At 42.3% G+C, this 23,684-nt stretch overlaps 1 long non-coding RNA gene across 1 annotated transcript in view; it reads right to left on the reverse strand.

Annotated features, from left to right (window-relative positions):
* The window catches only part of LOC122800197, a 186,833-nt gene that overhangs the window by 29,449 nt on the left and 133,700 nt on the right, over positions 1-23,684 (reverse strand). The gene's annotated exons all lie outside the window — the stretch shown is intronic.

A 23,684-nucleotide genomic window follows, 5' to 3' on the forward strand; every position in this document is an offset into this window, starting at 1 on the left:
AAATACAGGCCTTGAGGATGCTTTTTGGTATATCATCCTCCCCAACAGTATTTCAAAGAGCAGTAGGTGAAATGAATAAAAGTCTAGAAGGTGCAGTAAATATAACTGATAATATTCTATGAGGAGATGATGATTTGTAAATTATCACACTGATGGACACAGTGAAGCAGAGGTCAATTTGATGAAATTACTCTTAAGGTACATTGACATGTATTGACTTCTGAAGAACTCAACCCATAATGATTAAGTCAATGCCATAATGAATATGGAAAAACTGTATGACATCACCTGGAACTTGGTGGGCCGCAATATCTTCTAAGTTTATTCCAAACTTATGAAACTAACAATGAAACTTAAGAAGCTAATAGAGAATGACACTGCATGGTTCTAGTTGCAGGAATAAGACAGTAGTTTCAAGAGTCAGTAAGAAGCTGAGATCCCTCATAAAATCCTCCAAATCTAGTTACAAAAACAAAATTGCCACTGATTCTAAAGACAACCACAAAGCATTCTATAGCTATGTCAAGAATCTCAATGGCAACACTCAGATTTGCTCTGAGTTACAGCACAATGGCATGAAATATGCAGAACCAACTGATATTGCCAACATCCTGGCAGATAGGTTCAGTGCTAACTTTACCCCTCTCTCACCCCCTAAAGGGCCCATCTCTTTACCGGAAGAATGCAAAGTTCCTGTAATCACGGCTGCACAGGTAAAAAACACAATCTCCACAGCCAAGAACACAGCATCCATGGGACCTGACAACATCCCAGGCTGCGTTCTACATGAACTACAGAACGAACTGGCACCCCACCAAAGTACCATGTTCAATCATAGCCTTACCTCAGGCTTTGTGCTCACTGAATGGCGCACAGCAATGGTTATCCCACTCCACAAAGGGGGAGCCACCACGGACCCTGGGAACTACCACCCCATCAGCCTGACGAGCCTGGTCTGCAAGGCTATGGAACGTATCATCATGGAACTTATAACCAATGACATTGGTAATCTCCAAACTCTGGACCCTACCCACTTCGGGTTTGTAAAAGGCGGGTCATGTCTTCTAAACCTGAAAGACTTCTTTGAAGCGGTCACCAAAGCCGTAGATGAGGGTAAGGTGGTTCACACAGCCTATCTAGATCTCGCCAAGGCTTTCGACACCATCCCCCACTCTGGAATTATAGATAAACTCACTAAACTAGGTATAAATCCCTATGTCACAAGATGGGTTGCCAACTGGCTCACTGACAGAACCCACACTGTGAAAGTAGCAGACTCTAAATCCAACATCAGACCAGTGACAAGTGGAGTACCACAGGGTTCAGTCCAGGCTCCTGTCCTGTTTGGTATCTACTTCTCGGAAGTGCAGGCTAACACAGAAGGTCTTCAGCTAACAAAGTTCGCAGATGACTGCAAACTAGGAGCTATAATCAAAACTCCTAACAATGTGGGCATCCTACAAAAGGGCCTCACTGAGACAGATGCCTGGTGTGAAAGCCATGGCCTCAAGCTCAATGCCAAAAAGTGCATTGTCGTCCCTTTTGATAAAAACTCTGTACCCATGAAATACCACATAGGCGATAGTCTACTTAACACCGAAAGTGTGATACGAGACCTTGGGACACAGGTGGACAGTAGTCTCTCCTTTGATAATCACATCGCCACAGTAGTCAGAAAATCCTTCTATGTGGCACACCTCATCACAAAAGGTTTCTCATCCAGGAAAAAAGAGGTCATTGTTCCCCTCTACTCATCACTCATTAGACCCATTATAGAGTACAACGCCCCTTTTGGTATGTACCTCACAAGACATCTACAACAACTGGAAAGGCTGCAGAAATACCTCACAAAGATGATTACTGGCCTCAAACAGATGCCCTATGCAGACTGTTTCAAAAAACTCCAGCTTTACTCTGTCACATATCGCCTACTCAGAGGCGATCTCTGCCTAACATACAAAGCTATGTCAAACCCAGAGCTGTTGGACATGCTCCACTTAAAGAAATCCCACTCCCTCCGAGCTACACGCTCTAGGGACCTAAACCTTGTCACCACAATAAACAGAACATGCTGGAGGGATAGATTCCTGTCCCAAAGGCTTCCCATACTCTGGAACAAACTACCTATCTATATCAAACAAAGCTCCTCATTAGCACTCTTCAAGAAAAATCTTGATGATTGGATGGGAGATAGGAAATTCACTTTTGTGGCTGTGCTTGACAGGGGCACAGGAAAATATTTTTTTTGGGTGGCAAAAGCCAGGGTACCATTTGGCTAGGCTTATATAGGCCCTAGGACCAATAGCCTAGTACCTACCTATGAACCTATGAACCTATGACTCAATACAGCTGGCTACTGAGCCTCCTATTCTAAAATTCTAGTGTTTCAAAACAACTTATACTTCAAATGTATGCTGATGAAAGGCCACAAATGCAGTTTTAATGCAGGAAGCTAGTTACTGGTCATGTAAAGTTACATGATCATATCTTTGATAAATAAGTTACAGTGGAGTCAGACCACATGCTGCTGCAGACCATTTTCAAAACATTTCTTATTAAGGTGCCAGCAAGACTTCAAAGAATATTGCTGAGCTTGTATAAATACTTACAGATCCACAGAAACCAAGATTATTGATGCATATAGCTTATAGAATTGTCAGAGTTTGAAAGGAAGAATGTAAAGAAGACTTGCTGAAGAGGTATTACACTTGAATGATTTGTACATTTGAGAATTACTTTATAATTACTTAAGTTAGCTGACAAGCTAGAAGAGCAAACAAAATCACTACAAAATAAGCCAGAGAAATACAGTTATTGATAGAAACTGTCATGAATGGTTCAATAAACAGAGTCAAGTCAGTACATCAGAGCATTAGAATATACTCCCCATGCCATTTAGGGGCCTTGATATGAACAAGGCTTAATGTTCAAATTTGATAAGATTATCGTTTCTACTTAATTTTGTGATACCATGTTACTGAGGATTCATGAGTCATGTTTAAGAAGAAAAAAAAATATATGGAGGGAACATGTGATGTTCTTTATTGGCCTAAGATGTCAAAGTGACTGAGTAAATGGTTCAGAGATGTAAAACCTACAGTATGTTCAGAAATGGGAGTCAAACACAAGAAATGCCCTGAATGAAAGATGTAGACAATTTGTTTCATTATAAAGAAGCCTATTACCTTATCTTTGTTGACTGCTATTCAAAATACCCAGAAGTAGTACAATTACATGAAAAGTACAGTTTTGTACCTACCATAAATGTAGATGTTCGAAGATCCACATTGCTGCAGTCCTAACACTTGGGTAGTCCGCTGTCCCTCGGTCGGCCCGAATATCAGAGTATAAGGCTGACGTCGGTCAAGGCGCATTTGACTGACATCAGAACGTCAGGGTACAAATGCGCATGACCGACGTCATATCCTCAGTCTTTTCTTGCCCCAGATGTCAGAAGACCCTAAAAAGAAAGGTCAAAACCCATAGATAACAACTAAATAACCAACCAGCCTAACACCAAAAATATGTACAATATATACAATATATACAATATGCAATATACCTCAGATGGATAACCCAACCCCCACAACCACCTCAAACTACAGAGGGGAAGGAGGGAGGTATTGGACTGCAGCAATGTGGATCTTCGAACATCTACATTTATGGTAGGTACAAAACTGTACTATGTTCTTCATCTCACATTGCTGCAGTCCTAACACTTGGGTAGAATCCCAAAGCAGAGGAAAGGGAGGATGGCTAAACTATAATGAAGCAGGAGCTGCCAAAATGCCCTGCAACACAGCAGTGGCAAACCCAGCCCTGGATTTAGAGTACAGTGGAATGTGGTAATGCCTAGAGAAGGTATGCACTGAACTCCAAGTGGCTGCCTCCAAAATATCCTTAGTAGCCACCCCCCTCAAAAGCTGTTGAAGTGGCAGTAGCCCTAGTGGAATGAGGCCTAATCCCAGCTGGAATCTCTTTGCCATGATGGGAATAACAGAAAGCAATGCAAAATCCAATCCACTTAGAAATAGTTTGTTTTGACACGGGCTTGCCCTGAGAGCACAAAGCAAAAGAAACTAATAACTGCTGAGATTGTCTGAACCCTTTAGTTCTGTCCAAATAATATCGCAACTGCCTGTGTACATCTAAAGCGTGCAAAATCTTTTCCCCTTTAGTTTGGGGATTTGCATAAAAAGTAGGCAAATGAATAGTTTGGTTTAAAGCCACACTAGAAACCACTTTAGGCATAAAGGAAGGATTAGTACGTAAAGATACCCTATCCTTATGGAAAATTAAGAAAGGCTCAACTGCCATAAGGGCCTGCAATTCAGAAACCCTTCTTGCAGAGGTAATGGCCAACAAAAAAGCAGTCTTCCATGACAAATATTTCAACTCAGCAGTAGCTGCAGGCTCAAAAGGTTGTAGAGTGAGTTTCTCCAACACAAAATTGAGATCCCAAGCAGGAGTAGGAGCCCTTCGTGGGAGTCTTATATTCTTTGCCCCTCTAAGAAATTGCTTGAACAAAGGATGAGAAAACAATGGTGGGTCACAATCATAGTGAGCTGAAATTGCTGCAGCATGAATCTTAATAGAAGAGAAGGACAAACCTTTGTCCAATAACTCAGTAAGATATTGAAGAGCCACACTTAAATCAGGCTCAGAAACATCCAAATCCTTAGCTGCACTCCAAAATAAAAATCTCTTCCATTTATCTGCGTACACTTTCCTTGTACTAGGCCTTCTAGCTTCCAAAATCACATTCAAAACTTGTTGTGGAAGTTGAGACCCTCTATGGTTTAAAACAGAATATGCCATGCTGTTAGGTGAAGAGAGTGAAGTTTGACATTGAGCAAATGACTGTCCTCCTGGGACAACAGATGTGGAATCAAAGGCAAAGGCCATGGAGGCTTCCGTACTAGACTTCTCAGTAATGGGTACCAGTGCTGTCGAGGCCAATCTGGAGCTATCAAAATCATCCTTGGCTCGTCCTGTCTGACCTTCAGAAGTACCTTTGGGAGGAGAGGCAGAGGTGGAAAGGCATACACATGAAAATTTTTCCAACTGAAAGAAAGAGCATCCACTTTCCAAGCTGTGGGATGAAACCGCTTTGTGCAAAACTTTGGCAGCTGGTGGTTTAGTGGAGAAGCGAACAGATCTATGTCTGGAGTTCCCCAGGACACTGTCAATTTCTGAAATACATGAAGATCCAGTTTCCACTCGTGGGGATCCATGATTTGTCTGCTTAACACATCTGCTAAGGAGTTCTGTGCTCCGGCAGAAACCTTGCCTGAAGACTTAGTTGTAAACTGAGAGCAGTCTCCCACAAAATCATTGCTTGCCTGCATAGAGGATAAGAATGTGTTCCCCTTGCTTGTTGATGTACCACATGACAGTTGTGTTGTCTGTTAGAATCAACACCTGCCCTGGAAGAAGTAAATCCTTGAAAGCTATTAATGCAAACTGGACTGCTAACATCTCCTTCATGTTGATATGTAGATGTTGTAGTCTGGCAGGCCACTTGTCTTGTATCCACTTTCCATTTAGATGAGCTCCCCAAGCTTTGTCTGAGGCATCTGTCGTTAAAATCTGACTCGCCTCTGGCCGGGTCACAGAGAGTCCCTTGTTTAGGTGACATTCCTGAGCCCACCACAAAAATTCCTTTTGAATGCAAGGTATTATTTGAATGACAGTGTCCAGATCCTGGCAGTGCTGTGTCCATACATTTTGAGATACCATTGTAGCTTCCTCATATGCAGTTTGGCATTGGGAAGCACCAGAATACAAGATGCCATGAACCCTAAGGCTTGAAGGACTGTCCTTGCAGTCAGCCCGGACTGATGAGATAGTTGATGGAAGTAAAGGGATAGACTCTTTTGTTTGTCCGGGGTTAAAAGGCCATCTGGGATGCTGTATTCAGTCTCACACCCAGAAAGCACATGTCCTGAGAGGGTACTAGACTGGACTTTATTTCATTCACAGAATACCCCAGGCATCTTAGCACTGCTATCACATATTCCAAATGTTGAAGAAGCTCTTCCCTTCCTTGAGCCAGAATCAGGCAGTCGTCCAAATAAGGATAGATCTGTATTCCTTTTAGCCTGAAGAAAGCTATCACTGGAGCCAGAACTTTCGTGAACACTCTGGGCAGTAGATAAGCCAAAGGGCAATGCAGAGAACTGATAGTGAGAAGTCCCAGCTCAAACGCAGATACTTCCTGCAACTTAGTCTGATAGGAACATGAAGGTAAGCCTCCTTGAGATCCAAAGTTACCATCCAATGATCTTTGCCCAGCAGAGGTAAAAGCTGCTGCAACGTCAACATTTTGAACTTGGGAATGTCCAGATAAGTGTTGAGGATAGATAAATCCAAAATTGGTCTCCACGTGTTCCCCTTCTTTGGTACTAGGAACAGGCGAGAATAAAATCCTAGGCCCCTTTCTGGCATAGGAACTGGCTGTATGGCCCCTATTTGGAGTAACAGAGAAATTTGCTTGTGAGCCTCTATTCTTTGTTGAGGAGGAATGTCTGGCATGCCTTTGAAAGGAGGCAAGGTATGGAAATAAAACCTGTAACCATGATGTATGATATCCAGTACCCATCTGTCTTGGGTGATCAAACTCCAATTTTCTTTGAAAAGTGCCAATCTTCCTCCCAAAGGTGCTGCCAGGCGAGAAGGTTCTGGCAGCTGAAAAGGTAGGTCATTGGGTCTGTTTACGAAAGGACTGACCCCTGCCCTCACCCGAAGACTGTGCAGGAGAACTCCCTATTCTAGGCCTGAAAGAGCCCTGACCTCTGCCCCTGCCACGTCTAGATCTACCCCTAGACTGGGAATCATAAGAAGGATACGTCCACCCTTTAGTAGGCCAATTTCTACTAAACTTTGGAGGCTGAACCTGCAAAAAATCTTTAACAGTCTGCATAGACTTAGCCTTGTCTTCCATTTTCTTTAAAACTGCCTCAACAGGAGAACCAAACAAGACATCAGATTGCAAAGGGGCATCCAAAATCCTAGTTTTAACATGGTCAGATAAATTTTGATCCCTCAGCCAGGCATGCCTGCGAAGAACTGACCCAGTGGCAGCCACCCTAGACGAGGCCTGTACAGCATCAAAACCACATTGCAAAGAATGCTTACCCACCTGTTCAGAAACATGCACTAAATCTTGTAACTCTTTACAATCAATACCTTCCGCCAGAGCATCAACCTTAGATTTCAACTGTGAAAGGAGATAATTTTGATATTTCAACATGTGAAACTGGCAATTCAAAGCTCTCATGGCTAGAGTGGAAGAAGTATAAACTTTCTTTCCCCATCTATCCAAGGCCCTGGCCTCTTTATCTGCCGGAACCGGATTCTTGACAACAGAAGCCTTAACACCCTTAGGCCCCTGGCTAACAGTTTCTGGGTCTGCCCTAGGACTCTTAAAAGATACTTATGAGCTTCAGGCACCCTGTAATACCTATCCGGTTTAACAGGAGCAGGAGGCAAAGAATCAGGATTAAGAGAAGCCTCTGCAAACACATCTTCCACCACATTCAGAACAGGAGGTATAGCTAAAGGCCTATGCTGGGGTAAACACAAATTCCCTAAGCCTTTTCCTGGAATCAGAGAAATCCTGACCTTCCCATTTAAAATGCTCTCTCATGGAGTGAAGGGTCTCTGAAAAGAAAAATCCTCAGGAGGAGAAGCAGAAGGAGTAGAATCATCCACATCAGAATCAGAATAATGAGAATACTCCTGCAAGTCTTCAGCCGAAGACTCAGACACATCGAAGCCTGCTCATAATCCCCAACACTGGTTCCATCCTAGGCCTCTTATCAGGAGGGGGCATAGAGCCTCTAATTAAAGTAATTAAATCTTCTGCCATTTTAAGCATGTGCTTCTTGGGCACAGAACCTGAAGAACTAGGAGGGACACCCACAGAAGCCAAACTAGACCTGCCTCTAGGAGAAGCCTTGGAAGCAGAAAGAGAGGGCCTAGACACCTTAGGAAGGGAGGGGAGTACAGTTATCTGAGAAGCCCCTACAGCCTGACCTGCCTCCTGAGAGGCCACATCCTGTAAAAACAAAGTTTCTCCCTGGGACTCCAGAGAGGCCTCCGTCGGAACCACCGGTTCCACTGACGCCTCTAAAGAACCGGCGTCCGGTTCGGACTCCTCTAACCTAGGTTTAACTGCCTTGTCCTTGCGCTTCTTTGAGGAAGCCGGCGCGGAGCATCCGGCGGCATATTGTAATTGCACCGCTTCCCAAAGACCAACCTGGCACAATCCAACCTTCGCTTTATAGTGCGTTTATTGAACCTAGCACAAAAGCGACACCCAACAACGTCGTGCTCAGGTCCCAAACAAGGTATACACAAATTATGGTAATCCCTATGCGGTATCTGTTTCCCACAAGAAATACAGTTATTTACTTTTTCTGACATCCGGTAAACCACTGAGGCAAGAAAAACAAAATATTCCCCAACGGGGTACTTAACCAACTCTGACTTCGGTCTGAAACTCCGAATTCGAAATATTTCAGAACTCCGAACGGCACTTGCAACACTGCTTCTGCATCGGACCATGCGGCAAAAAAGACTGAGGATATGACGTCGGTCATGCGCATTTGTACCCTGACGTTCTGATGTCAGTCAAATGCGCCTTGACCGACGTCAGCCTTATACTCTGATATTCGGGCCGACCGAGGGACAGCGGACTACCCAAGTGTTAGGACTGCAGCAATGTGAGATGAAGAACATCTAGCGGTCAGAGTATCTTTGCAATACTGACAATTACCCTTGCTAGACATGACATACCAGATGAAGTATTATCAGTCAATTGTCCCTGTTAGATCAGATATCATTTAAATATACAAAAATACAGTATTCTCTTTGCATAAGTCTAGAAGTGCAGCTACATTAAATCATGCTTTCACAGTTTGCATGCAGTTTCAGTAAATACACTTTCAATCAGTGAAAATAACCTTCATTTAAAAATACTGATAAGAACAGAATGTGCAGTACTTTGAGAACAAACAGATCTTACAACGCTTGGAAACCAAGGCTAAAGAAGCATTTAGAACATTACTATGTTTTGGTATTATTAGAAAATACTTCAGACACAGTCAAGCTGCAGTGGTGCAGCGGTAGCATTTTTGCCTCACAGTAAGAGGTTCTCCCATTCGATTCTCAGCTGGAGCACCTTCTATGTGGAGTCTGCATGTCCTCCCTGTGATCGAGTAGTGTTTGAAAGACATGCGTGAATGGGCGTGCCTTCATTGAAGGTTGGGCGTCGAGCTGGCACCTCGGCACCGTAAAAACCTACTGCCAATCATTAGCGGATCGGAGTTCCGCTGTGGCAACCCCTAACTGGGAAAAGCTGAAAGAAAAACAACAACAACTTCAGACACAGTCAGTTGAGTCAGTTAAGTTAGTTTCGTTTGAACGTTTGATATGCAGTGCAGTCCTAAGAAGGCACTTGAGAGTGGGTACAGAAGGTAGGTCAAATATCCAGCATTCCAGAATATTAACTATACTATTCAGGAGGAAAGAAATATGAAGAATATGAATGCATAGACCTATATAAATAACAGAATTTCTATCAGCACTGTTATACAGACTGTTTTAGTTTTTCAGCACTGTTATTGGAAACAGTATTCAGATACTGTTGACATCTACCGCCACTGTGCATAATAAAGCATACTTAACCGAACTACACTGTGTGCAGACTTTATTTCTGAAAAGTACAAGAAGATTTGGCCCATAAGGGAGAGACTGCCACCTGTTCAGCACAGCTCCTGCTAATTAACAGATACAGACATTCATTCGAGTTTCGTCTTGTTGCTTCCAGCTCATTCCAGTACCTTACATTCTTATAAATTCTATCAGTCCCTACTTCAAAGGCCAATAATTTCATAACTTTGGTAAACAGTAGGAATTTAAATGTACTAATATATCTGTAAAGCAATGGTGAAGAAGAGCATATGCTCCAAACTATAATGAGAAAGTGTGGCAGTTCTCTCAGATCAGATTGTTTATCATTCAGTTTTGGGTACAGAAGCTAACTGTTACAGACTGTGGGACTTTCCTCAGCCCATATGCTAACTGCAAGATGTCTCAAAGCCAAAGTATCCACTTTGTATAGAAAATAAAGAGAAAATCTGCTATACTGGATTGATGAAAAAGCTCTCATAACTGGAGAAAATGGAAAGAGTGAGGATTGATATGGATTTCAGATGTAAGTCACACAAATTCCCAAAGTAATTTTCTTTTCCCAGTGATTTGTCAAGCTGAATGACTGCGATTACTCCATTTATAAGCCAGGTTCAGAAATGCAGAGCTATTATACTATATAACCCATCTATATAACCCCTTATACTATATAACTCATCAAATAACGCTAAATCCTTCACCCTTCAACCTGTACCAACTTACATAATCTATAGACATCTAACCAAACTTAAACCCGCCACCTTAGCAGTAGACAAACTACCTGCCAAATTCCTACAAATAGCCGCCAAAGCCATTTCCTACCCAGTCTCTATAATCATTAACAGATCAATCTCAGAACAAAAGGTGCCACTTCTCTGGAAAATCTCCTACATTATACCAATTCACAAACGGGGAAACTCTTCTGACCTAACAAACTACTGTTCTACAGCTATACTTTCCCCACTGGCTAAAATAATGGAAAACTATATCCACACCCAGGTCCTAACACATCTCCTCTCCAGCAATCCACTTGCCGAAACTCAACATGGATTCCGCCCCAACCATAGCACTACCACTGCACTGATACATTGTTGTATCCTAGTAAATATGCAACACAACGGCCAACTAGTGTCTGCAGTTTTCCTTGACTTATCAAAGGTGTTTGATACAGTCTTCCATACAAAACTAATAACATCACTCTCAGAATTAAAACTAACTACCCCCACTCTATTATGGTTTCAGGACTATCTCTCCCAACACCAACAAGCTGTTCCATGGAAAAACTCCCTTTCCCCCTACTTCCTGTAAAACTAGGAGTACCCCAAGGATCAATCCTAGAACCCCTGCTTGACTTGGAACTCCCTACCACTGCAAATCAGGGTGCAACCTAATAAAACCATCTTCAAAAAACATCTAATTTCCCACCTAAACAACTCCTGGACATGCAACTGCCTAGCACCTAGCTGACATATTCTGACTCCTTTCCCCTACCCACTATCCAACCTCCTCTTTAAAACTCCTACAGATGCACTATGTATTATCACACATTACTTGTAACTGCGTAGCACCTGGCTGACATATTCTAACTCCTTTCCCCTACCCACTATCCAACCTCCTCTTTAAAACTCCCACAGATGGACTATATATTATCACACGTTACTTGTAACTGCCTAGCACCTGGCTGACATTCTAATTCCTTTCCCCTACTCACTATCCAACCTCTTTAAAACTCCCACAGATGCACTATATATTACCACACGTTACTTGTAACTGCCTAGCACCTGGCTGACATATTCTAATGCCTTTCCCCTACCCACTATCCAACCTCTTTAAAACTCCCACAGATGCACTATATATTATCACATGTTACTTGTAACTGCCTAGCACCTGGCTGACATATTCTAACTCTTTTCCCCTACCCACTATCCAACCTCCTCTTTAAAACTCCCACAGATGCACTATATATTATGACACATTACTTGTAACTGCCTAGCCCATGGTGGTGGTGCTATGGTAGCGTTGTCGCCTCACAGTAAGACACTGTCTGGTTCGATTCTCAGCTAGAGTGTCTTCTCCGTGGAGACATGCGTGAATTGGCATAGCTTCATTGAAGGTTATGCGTCAGGCCTGGCAAGCCGGTACGTAAAAATCAACTGCTAATCATTAGCGGACCGGAGTTCCACTGTGGCGACCCCTAACTGGGAAAAGCCGAAAGACACAAACAAACTTGTAACTGCCTAGCACCTGGCTGACATATTCTAACTCCTTTCCCCTACCCACTATCCAACCTCTTTAAAACTCCCATAAGTGCACTATATATTATCACACGTTACTTGTAACTGCCTAGCACCCGGCTGACATATTCTAACAACTTTCCCCTACCCACTATCCAACCTCTTCTTTAAAACTCCCACAGATGCACTATGTATTATCACACGTTACTTACCAACTCACTGCTGCCTACTCCCCACTGTTCCATTTATACCCATTAACTCTCTCCTAGACTAAGTTGAAAAGCTTTCCCTTAAAATGTCAATGCACCTCATGTGAACTTGTCTATATTCTCCTCCTTTTTTAGTTTTTCCTTTCTTGTCTTATCTTCAGTACATCTTCAAGATTATATCTACTAAACATACTGTATGAACCACAATCAAATGTTACTACCTGCTATACTTTTAATTGTATGTCTAAATCACTATGTTTATGTAAATATCTTATGCAATCATGCTATTGTCTACTATATTTTTATAACTAAATGTGTAAACATCTTATGTATAGTATGTTAGCAGTTGTTCTGGAGCTTTTATCCCCAGGCCTCAGCTGAAAATGGACAGCTGTGTCCAGTCAGACCTTCTCAGTAAACAAATGTAAAATAAAATAAAATAAATAAATAAATTATATACTGGCCCTGAATAAGCTCATTTACATGTGCAACCATACCTCTCAACTATCCCTGATTTTCAGGGACGTCCCTGATTTTGACTCAAATTGTAGCTCTGTCCCTTTTAATCCCTCCAAAAACTAGTGGCTTTTGGAGAAAAGGTGGTGAAGTACACTTAATAAACAATGATAGTAATTAGATCTATAGACTTTTTTTTACTTCAGAAAATGTCTATAAATTCACATCGTCTTAATCTTTCAATGTCTTAAGCTAATATCACTGATATTTTAAAAGTGTCCCTCCCTAATCATCTCTGATTAATTCTCGATTTGTCCCTAATTCTGTTGAAATTTGTTCCTGATTGGTTGAGAGCTATGTGTGCAACCTCTGATGGGTAGTGAGGCAGACATAACACTATCACGATCCCGGTGCTGGTCAGCTGAAATTTGGAAATAAAGAGGTTATTCAGAATGGCTGCTGGTGGCACGATACCGCAACAAGCTACTGTTCAAGATGATGTTTATTTATTTGTGTTTTTGTTTACCAGCATGGAGCACTGATCATAGTATGACAAATTGCAGGCTCAGCTCAGGTTACATGTCACAGTAAAAATGGGAGTTGAATACGTTTAAGTAAGCATAAGTAATACAAAGTGACAAAGAACAGCAGCTACATTTGCTTTTAAACAAGCAAGAATTACAAAATGACAAAAGATTAGCCTACTTTAAATCAGTACTCAAGGTTTGGGATACTGATTATGAAAGAAAGTGTATATGGATGGTTTGAATGTTGGAGTGGCTGTTTTCTTGAATTTAATGTCAGAAGTTAACATTTCAGTCTGTTGAGTCTTTTATTATCTGTTGTATGAGAAACGAAGAATACATATACCTTATTTGCAATCATTATGTTTAAATGTATAGCTTTATATTTTTATTGCACCTTTGTTTTAAAGTAATAAAGCTGCAACATATGCATTCATTTGTATATATAGTAATATCTTCATAGATTCATAGGTAGATACTGGGCTATCTGCCCAAAGGCATATATTAGCCCAGCGACATTGTGCGGTATTCCTCGTCCATTTGCTTAGTTCCCTAGTCCCCTGATCTAGCAGCTAGTACTATTGGCCCCTATCTAGTAGAGCTGTTGGTATGATCCCTGGTGTGAACTTTCTGTTACCCATCCACTCGTCAAGGTTCCTCTTGAAGAGTGATAGTGAGGGGCTCTGTCTTATGTAGATCAGGACCTTGTTCCATAGCAAGGGAAGTCTTTGCGAAGGGAATCTATCCCTCCAGCATGTTCTATTCATTGTTGTGCTGAGGTTTATATCCCCAAAGCATGTAGCTTGAGTGGATTTGTTTTTCCTAAGATGGAGCATGTTCAACAGTTCTGGGTTGGACATGGCTCTGTATGTTAGACAGAGATCGCCTCTGAGAAGGCGGTATGCAACAGAGAAAAGTCTTAGTTTTTTCAATCGTGCTGCATAGGGCAACTGTTTGAGGCCAGTAATACTCTTAGTGAGGTACCTCTGTGGTCTGTCCAGCTGCTGGAGATGCCTAGCCAGGTACATTCCAATTGGTGCATTGTACTCAATAATGGGAATGATGAGGGAAGAGTAGAGGGGTACCACTACATCCTTAGATCTTGATGTGAACCCTTTCGTGATCAGATGGGTCACATAGAAGGATTTTCTAACCACCTTGGCAACATGGTTATCAAAGGATAGCTGACTATCTACTTGGGTCCCTAGATCCCTTATTACTACTTCAGATTTCAGGGGGTTACCTCCTATGTGGTAATTCACAGGTACTCTGTTTTTTCCAAAGGGGATTACTACACATTTTTTAGCATTTAGCTTGAGACCATGGCTTTGACACCATGCATCAGTCTTGTTAAGGCCCTTCTGGAGGATATCCATGTCAGCCGGAGACTCTATTATAGCACCCAGTTTGCAGTCGTCCGCAAACTTGGTCAGCCACAGCCCATCAGTGCTTGCCTGTACTTCTGAGAAGTATATGCCAAACAGGAGGGGCCCCAGGACAGAGCCCTGAGGCACACCACCTTGTTACTGGTCTGGATTCGGACATAGATCCCGCTACTCTTACTTTGTGGGATCTGTCTGAGAGCCAGTTTGTGATCCATCTTGTGATGTAAGGGTTTATGCCCAGGTTGGTGAGTTTGTCAATAATACCCGAATGGGGAATGGTGTCAAATGCTTTAGCAAGGTCAAGGTAAGCCGTGCGTACCTCCTTTCCCTTATCTATAGCCTGAGTAACTACCTCAAAAAGTCCACCAGGTTCAGGAGACATGATCTGCCCTTGACAAAGCCGAACTGTGTGGGTTCAAGTGTTTGGAGGTTCCCAATCTCTCCATTTATGATTTCCATAATGATTCGCTCCATTGCCTTACAGATCAGACTGGTCAGGTTTATTGGTCGGTAGTTCCCAGGGTCGGTTGTAGGCCCACCCTTGTGCAGTGGAACCACTGTTGCTGTGTGCCATTCTGTGGGCACATATCCTGTTGAGAGGCTGAGACTGAACAGGGTATTCAGATGCGGGGTTAATTCATTTTGGAGCTCACGTATGACACAGCCCGGGACACTATCTGGTCCCATGGAGGCAGTGTTTTTAGCTTTAGATAGAGCCTTATTAACCAACGTATCAGTAATAACTGGAGTAACACAATCCCCTGGAATAGTAATAGGCCCTGTAGGTAGTGGGGGGGGGGGGAGAAATTTGCACTGAACCTGTCAGCCAAGATGTTGGCAATGTCAGTGGGGTCAGTGTATTTTGTTCCATTTTGTACTAGCTCAGAACAGACCTGAGTGTTGCCATTTAGGTTTTTGATGTAACCATAGAAGGCCTTATGGTTATCCTTGGCATCCTTGGCAACTTTCTTTTCGAAATTGGCTTTAGTTGACTTGATGAGGGCCCTCAATTTCTTACTAAAGTTAATCAGGGAAGATTTTTCTACTTGAGATTTGGCCTTTTTTTATATAAGTTTCCTCCTTTTATTGTATAATTTGCTTAAGGCTGGGGTCCACCAGACTGGTTTCTTCTTGCTTGAGGAAAGAGTCTTGGTTTTATCTGGGATAGCACGGTCCATGCAATCCTGAAGATGTATATAAAGTGCCTTGGTGTAGGATTCCGCATCCTGGATATCATTATCCTTCTGCAGGGGGATAGTGAAGCTTTCCACTTTTGACGCAAGTAGTTTGAAGTTTGCTTTGGAAAGGTTTTTTATGATGGTTTCTTTGACTGAGGGAGGTGGAGGGGTGAGGATGTCTAGGGTTATCAGTTTGTGGTGTGATCTGACCAGAGAGGGAGTGATTACGGGTGTGGGCACCCATATTTGTGATGACTAAATCCAATATGTTGTCCCCCGTAGTGGGAGAACATACCAGTTGTTTGAGGGCATTTGAATTTATAAATTCAATGAACCGCTGGGCATAGGAGTTAGAACTTTGGTAGTTCGCCCAGTCTATACCAGGGTAGTTGAAATCACCCAAAATTATGGTGTTGGGTAAGACCTTTATATTTTCCAATGCCTCAAGGAATGCTGAGTGAGCATCTTGGGACATGGTGGGCGATCTATAACAGGCTACGACTTGAAATGTGGTTTTGCCTGCTGATAGTTGTGCATGGATGATCTCTGGGGCATCATGCTGTGCCACTAACCTGGAGATGTGGGTATCCTTGATGAATATGGATACACCTCCTCCCTTTGTACTGCGATCTGGGAACTGAGGCCGGAAGGTATGATATGAATTGTAACCTGGTAGTGCTGGGGTGCTCTCTGGAGCGTTGAACCAGGTTTCCGTCACTGCACAAACATCGATTTTCTCCATACTGAGGAATGCCTCGAGTGCGTGCATTTTGAGGTTGAGACTTCTGGCGTTGAGTAGCATTACCCTTAGTTTTTGGTTACCTGTGCTGGTTACGGTGGTTGGTTTGTCCTTTAAGCCTTGCCTAAAAAAGTCAATATGGGGACGGCAAGAGCCTTGGCCAGTATTCGAAAGCCAAGGGGTGACAGGTGCAAACCATCTCTGGCGAAACAGCGAGGCTTGTCTATCATGTCATCCCAGGCAGACAGACACTGGATTCCCTTAGAATGACACCAGAAACTTAGCCAATTGTTGAAATTGATCATTTTGTCTTTGTATTGTGGTATCATTCTAGTTGAAGGTAGTATGCTACTCAAGGTCAGGGTCATACCAGCTTGGGCTACATGATCAGAGAGCTCCTCAATGTCTCTTTTCATGTAGCCCAGGGAGGTACGTCTTACATCATTCACACCAACATGTACAATGACAGCGTCATACTTGTACTTGTTCTGGAGTGACCTAAGTGCCTGTGTTATGTGGCGGATCCTAGCACCCGACAGGCAGCTGACAGTAACCTTCTCCTTGTTCAACCTGGTGAGTGGAACATCTGTGTGCCTTACTATAGAGTCTCCTATAACTAGCGTGTTGGGTATGGTGTTTTGCCTTAGGGGCTGCCGTGAGGCACACTGCTGAGGTGAATTATGTGTTTTCTGGCTTGTATTTGGAGGTGCAGGTTGCTTGTTTGTCTGCTTTGGAGGGCACTGTTTCTTTTTCAGATTTGTACCTAGTGCCTCCAAATATGGTTTTATGTATTTATGTGTATGTTTTGCCGGTGCTTGTTTTGTAGATCCATGTGTGACTGGTGGTGTGATGCTAGTGTGTCTCTTCTCCTCTTGACTGTCTGTTACAGTCATGGGTTGAGAGCACTTAGCCTCCAGTCTGGCTGTGTATTTGCATCTCTCACAAGTGTTTGTGTCTAGAGGTAAGAGGAGAGGGTTGTCTGTATACATGAGGCAGTTGTGACATTGCCTCAGGATGCCCAATTCCACCAGCTGAACTGGAGAGTACACCTGAAGCTGACCTCTGGACATGCTTGGAAAATTAAATTTCACCTGTCTTGCGGACAATCGAGGGTCTTATGCTGTATTATAATAGTGCTGTCTAGGAAATTTGGAAAATAATAGTGCTGTCTAGGAGATTTGGACAAGTGCTGATTTGGGTTATGCAAGTGCTGCAATAAGAGCAGTTGATCTGAAGCACTTGAGTTGAGGCTTGCCTAGTTCTAAGGGAAAATTTGCAGCGCAGACTTTGTGGAGCCAGGAATAGTATAACCCAGCTAACTGGTGCTGCCCGATGCTGCTCTGTGCATAAGACCGCACAAAAAGAGAGTTGCAGAGTTTTAAGAAAGAGAGATCAAGGAGTTTGGAATTGACCCAAAATGGCCAATAAAACTACAGTTTCTAGGCAGTAACCACTCCTACAGGGACAGGCAGGCTGCTCAGTGTTAACCACTGCCACTGGTGAACACAGAGACTTCCCTTTAGCCCAAGTAAGCACTGGCCTCCAAGAAACTTACAAACAGTTCAGAACAGCAACTCTGTAACTGAACTTTTTTTAAATTATAGAAAGTGGGAAAATAGCAAGATTTTTTTGTTTTTTTGTTTTTGTTTAAGGATCGCAGAAACACACAAGTAGCAAACTAGTCAGAACAGTGCAATAAATGACCCTAACACGTGTGTGCTAGGCCAGAGGCAGGTTTATATTTGTCTATGTACATTTTTTAATTGTGACTGCCCATATAGGAAGTCTCATTTTCAGTGAGATCACAGAGAATAAAGACATAGAGACAAAAACAAGATAAAAAAAAATATGTGTAATAATGTAATTTAGGTTTCTGAGTATACAAGAATGCAAGGCTATATATACATATGCACATTAACTGATCAATGCTGTAATTAAGGGCGGTATTCAAAGCTGTTATAGTTGCATGTTGTGAGAATTTGCGCTGGCTATACCTCAGTGCAATTCAGGCACAATCCAAAAACATCAGAAGCACTGAAGATCAGCTGTTTGAATCAGTATGAGAAAGTAGTATGAAAATTAAGTTATAATGAGATATAAATGAGTAATTTGTGAAAAACTGTGACTACCTTATATAAATCAGAAGCACTTCTTGCCTCTGAGAGATTCCTAGTGGCTTTTTGATATGCATCTGTGTTATATGTATAAAGCTTATAAAGAGAAAAGCTGCGCCTTTTAAATCCACTTTGCAATCCAAGGAGATGCTTGCATTTGCTGCCAGCATAGCTTTCTCCCATTCTGAGGAGCTTATCCTAGCTGTGTCAAAACCAGGTGCATCCAGAGGCACTTCCCAGCCAAGGAGAAGTAGGCAAATGTTAACCCATCTGAACTCTGCTAATCAGGAAATCGTGGACTGATTTGGGGGTAGACAGGGACATAGTACAGGGTTTAGAGAGTTTATATAGCCCACAGATGGGGAAAAGGGTATCCATGGACTTCTTACACCTGTGGATACCAAGGTATGCATAGCTCTCACTATACTTGCCATGGCATCTTCCAGAGACAAACTGGGGACATGCTGGGTGAATCACAGGCTTCTGCCTTGAGGATACTTCAGCAGTTCCTCAGCGTACTCTTGGCATACATAGATCTGGTACATCTATTTCCATGAGTCACCTCAGAACTGAGCCAGTACCAGGTGCGCCTTGTATTGCCTGCCATGCTTTCCTGATGTGCTTTGTGCTATAGATTGCACCCATATTGCCATTAGACCCCATCTGGACCATGGGGAAATGATACTGGAACATGAAGGGCTACCATTCCATCCACTGTCAGGGAGTGCTTGTATGATGCAGGTGGATGCATCACAAATGTGTTTGCCAGCATCCTGGCACCGCCAGTGAGACCTATATTTAGCACACAGGCACACTTCACCCTACTGCCTCTTCTTGCATGGTAGGATTCACAATGGATACCTTGTTTGTAAATGCTAAGAATTTTACTGTTTCTAACCATAGGTGTATTAATAACTGTAGAGTTGTGTAGGTAATACTGAGTAATACCCACCCCTTTTTTGTTATGTATCACTTCCCTGACATTCTGCAAGTAATACAGGCTACCCACTCGAACCTTGGTTAATGACACCAGTCCATAACCCCCAGGGATCTACCAAGAAGCATTTCAATACCACCCTGTCCCAGACATGAAAAGTCACTGAGTGAATATTTGGCCTGCTCAAAACTTGCCATTGCTTGGATGAGTCTGGGGGTGCCCTTCAGTATGACCCTACTACTGCATGTAAGAAGTTTTCTACTAACTACTAACTTCATTTCTATAATGTACAATGTATAATCTGCACAATATGATCCTGCACCAGTCTGAAGCACAGCTGCCACATCCAGTCACCAAAAGTGGCAATGCAGCGCCTTCTGTGGAAGGCTTGTGCACAGTACATGGCTGTGCAGGGAAAGAGGCAGCATCTAATCCCAAACTATGGGCAATGACACTAACTTAGTGAAAGTGGAATAAAAGTGCATAAATAATAACTGATGCATGCGGTGTTACTTGTGAGTTATTCTAAGGGGTGAATGGTCAACTTATACTGTACATCACATATTTTCTATATTTCAGCAAAAGATGTTTTTTATAAGTTTACCATCAGTCATCATTGGACAGTGCTAAGGGGTAATTACCAAGCAAAAAACGGGAACTGCATGGGACTATGGCATGTCATGATACATGTCCTGCTAATATACAAAATATTCCTTAGTTATTGATTCAATAAAATAGCAGCCCTATATGGATGTATGAGCTGATAGAGGGATGTCACACCCTAGTGGTTGTGGTTCACACCCTAGTATATCACTCAGTACTTGGTCATTTCATGTGATATAAGTCATTAAAGCCCAGGTTTGTACACCAAGCTGGTCTGACAAGGAGACAGAAATTCTCCTCTACCTAGTGCAGGAGTTCTACCTGTAAATGTTGGAGCAGGATACCACTGGCTGAGAGTGGTGAAAAACTGACATTTGACAGGAGTTGGAGGCCATTTTTCCCTGTTTGTGCTTGAATTAACCTATCCTATTTGGTTAGAGATTGCCCTTACCCATCCCATGTTCAATAATTATATATTACCCCTAATGAGAATAACTTGGGATCATACCATAGATAATTTGAGTGGATCCGTGCATGGGAGAAAGCATTTAGCAGCTTCCGCTGTCCATTAATGGTACAGGGGCAGTCCTGAAGTAAATTTTCTGTTTCCCACCCTTAGATCCAAGTTATGTTTGGATATGGATAGGGATAAGGTTTTTTATGTGGATAGGGAGTCTGTTCCAGATCAGCAGTAACCTCTGTGAGATATACTTGTCCATGATTTTAGCACCAGTTATTTATTTCGGGCAAACATTCCTACAGGATGGCTAAGTCATTTGGGAATTCAATGACTGCTCCTTCTTCATCTGTAAACTTAGTCAGCCAGAGCCCTTTGATATTAGCTTTTATTCCAGAAAAATAGAGGCCAAACGGAAGAGGTCCCAGTACAGAATCCTGAGGGACTCCACTGGTGACTAGTCTTTTTGTGGGGGTAGCTTCCCTTATTTTGATTTCCTGCATCCTATCTGTGAGTCAGTTGGCAATCCAGTAGGTGACATAGACATTTATTCACAGTTTATTTAGGTTTTCTATTATGCCTCAGTGGAAAATTTTGTCAAAAGCTTTGGTCAGGTCGAGGTATGTGGTGTGTACCATTTTGCCTTCATCCATTGCTTTGGTAACCTTTCACAAAAATCCACCATGTTGAGTAAGTATGACCAGCTCTTGATAAATGCAAACTGATACAGGTCCAGTGTTTGGAGGTTCCCTAACTCTTGACTGATTAGTTCCATGATAACTCTTTTCATAGCTTTGTATATGAGGCTGGCCAGACTTATGGCTCTGTAATTGCCTGGGTCTGTGGAAGACCCTTTATTATGCCCAGAATGACTGTAACTGTTTTCCATTCGCTTGGTGTTAAGCCTGTATGGAGGCTGAGATTGAACAGTGTTCTTAGGGGTGAGGCTAAATCATGTTTCATGCTATTTGAAATGCATCCAGGGATATTGTCAGGACCTATCAATGCAGTATTTTTAGCTTTTGATAGCACTTTTATGACTTGGTCCAGTGTGATTACTGGAGGTGAGCCAGTTTCAAGTATATCTTGAAGGACAGAAGGAGGGGAAAGGGGGCAAAGTAAGAACTAAATTTATCGGGCATTAGGTTCACTATATCTTCAGCTCAGTGGAGGTAACATTATTCACAATTTGCTCATCACATTGCATTGCGCATTTGAGATTATGTACATAACTAAAAAATGCCTTGCAATTGTCTTTGGCTTGGGTAGCTATTTTAACCTCAAACTTGACTTTGGTGGATTTTATTAAGCTCCTATGTTGTTTGTTTATTTCACTAACATGGATTCTTAACATTTCTGGGAATTACTCTTCTTACTTTTGACCAAAATTATTTTCCATTTATTATAAAGCTTGTTGATATGATGGCTCCACATTGTGGGTTTGTTTATGTGATTTGCCCTGCACTTGTTTCTACATGCTGGCCTGGTGGTGTACATTTCTGTCTATTCAGTACATTCTTACAGCTTACATGATGGACAGCATAATTATGCTAATATTTGACCTCTGTCTAGTGCTGCCTAAATAATATTCATTGTCATTCATATACAGTATACTGTCATAATTTTCATATTTTTCTAAATAGCTCAACAACCATGTAACACAGACATAACTGCTTAGCCTCACATGAAAGCTCACAAATTGACAAACAAAATGCTTCTGACAGTATGTGAGCATCTTGAGTAGTTACTGAATTGTTTTAAGTTGTTTACAAAATATTACACAATATTTCCCATACTTGTTATAACCTTTGGGGTGGGAGGTTGGCATAATGGTTAAGGTGTTTACCTTACAGACATAAGGTACATGGTTTAATTCTCACATGGGGTAATTGGCTAGGCTTAAAATGGCCCACAAAGACAGGTAGCCTAGTACTAGTCTATGACTCTATGACCTATAAAATCCAATTTAATACCTAGAAACTCTCACTAGCAAAACCACTGTAAAGATGTGTTCGTGCTTAACAGATTGCCATTTACATTTTTAATAACCCTTATGACTGCAGAGATATGAATATTTGCTTGAAATGTGAGGCTATAACTTGATTTTGTCAAAAAGGTCAAGATGCAGTTATTGAGAATGCTCCACGGGAGTGAATGAGTTAACAAATGAAAAACTGTAACATTACTTACTAGGAATCTCTGTGGTTCATTTACTGTTATTAGATAAAACACAATTTGTTTAGAACACTACACTTTTGAGTCCATTTCTTGTTTCCATTTACTTCTCTCTTTTGTTTTATTTTCTTCCTTTTATGTTACTGTTTTCTACAGATCAAAAAAGGCCTTTGGTAGCTTAATTGCATAGCCCCCCAGGTGAGGGAATGCCCATCACCTCTCCCTGCTTACTAGGGGACATCTTCACAGGGTGGAGTCCCTCAGCATACAGCAACATGGTAAGCCACAATCACCAAAAGCTTCAGGGTCTGGTGGAGACAGTGGTTGACAGTGCTGTGCAGAGGTGCCTGCACCCACTGCAATCTTTCCTGTAGTGGGTACAAGACTCACTGACCCAGTTGATTCTGACCACTGAGCCACCAGAGGCTTCTGCCCCCATACTATCAGGGCTCCCCCTCCAGTTCCATCATAGAGGAAGAATATTTGAAGTCCTCCGGACTGGGGTTGAAGCTGGTTCTCAGGTTTCATCCTCCTCCTTTTTGTGTCTGTCTGCTCTCTGTATGTCTTGTCTCCCCAATGTCAGCCCAGTGTACTGTTCCTGTGTATCCTGTTGATTGTCTATGGTTGTGTGTTCCTCAACTCTTCCCTAACCCTGTCTCCTACACTCTCTACTTTTACTCGTTCCTCAACTTCCCTCTTAAAAAATGGAAACTGTGGGGTGTATCCCCTATAAAAAAACATAGTGTTCCTCCACTCAGTTCTCCTCCTGCACAATCCTCTTAATGTGTTCCTTTTTGTGTCCCTTGTCCTCTCTGTCCCCGATTTCTGGTTTTCTTGTCTTTGCAACCTTATATCAGGACACCATTCACAGTGAACCGAAGAAATCGTAAAACAATTTAGGTAAACTGTGGGATAGGGATGCTCAGCTCAATTCAGCACATGTTCTCATAGAAGTTCTTGAGAGATCTGCGCAGGCTAAC

This window comes from Protopterus annectens, chromosome 4.part0 (assembly GCF_019279795.1).
Source record: "Protopterus annectens isolate FY-2018-M chromosome 4.part0, PAN1.0, whole genome shotgun sequence".
Classification (NCBI taxonomy): Eukaryota; Metazoa; Chordata; order Ceratodontiformes; family Protopteridae; genus Protopterus; species Protopterus annectens.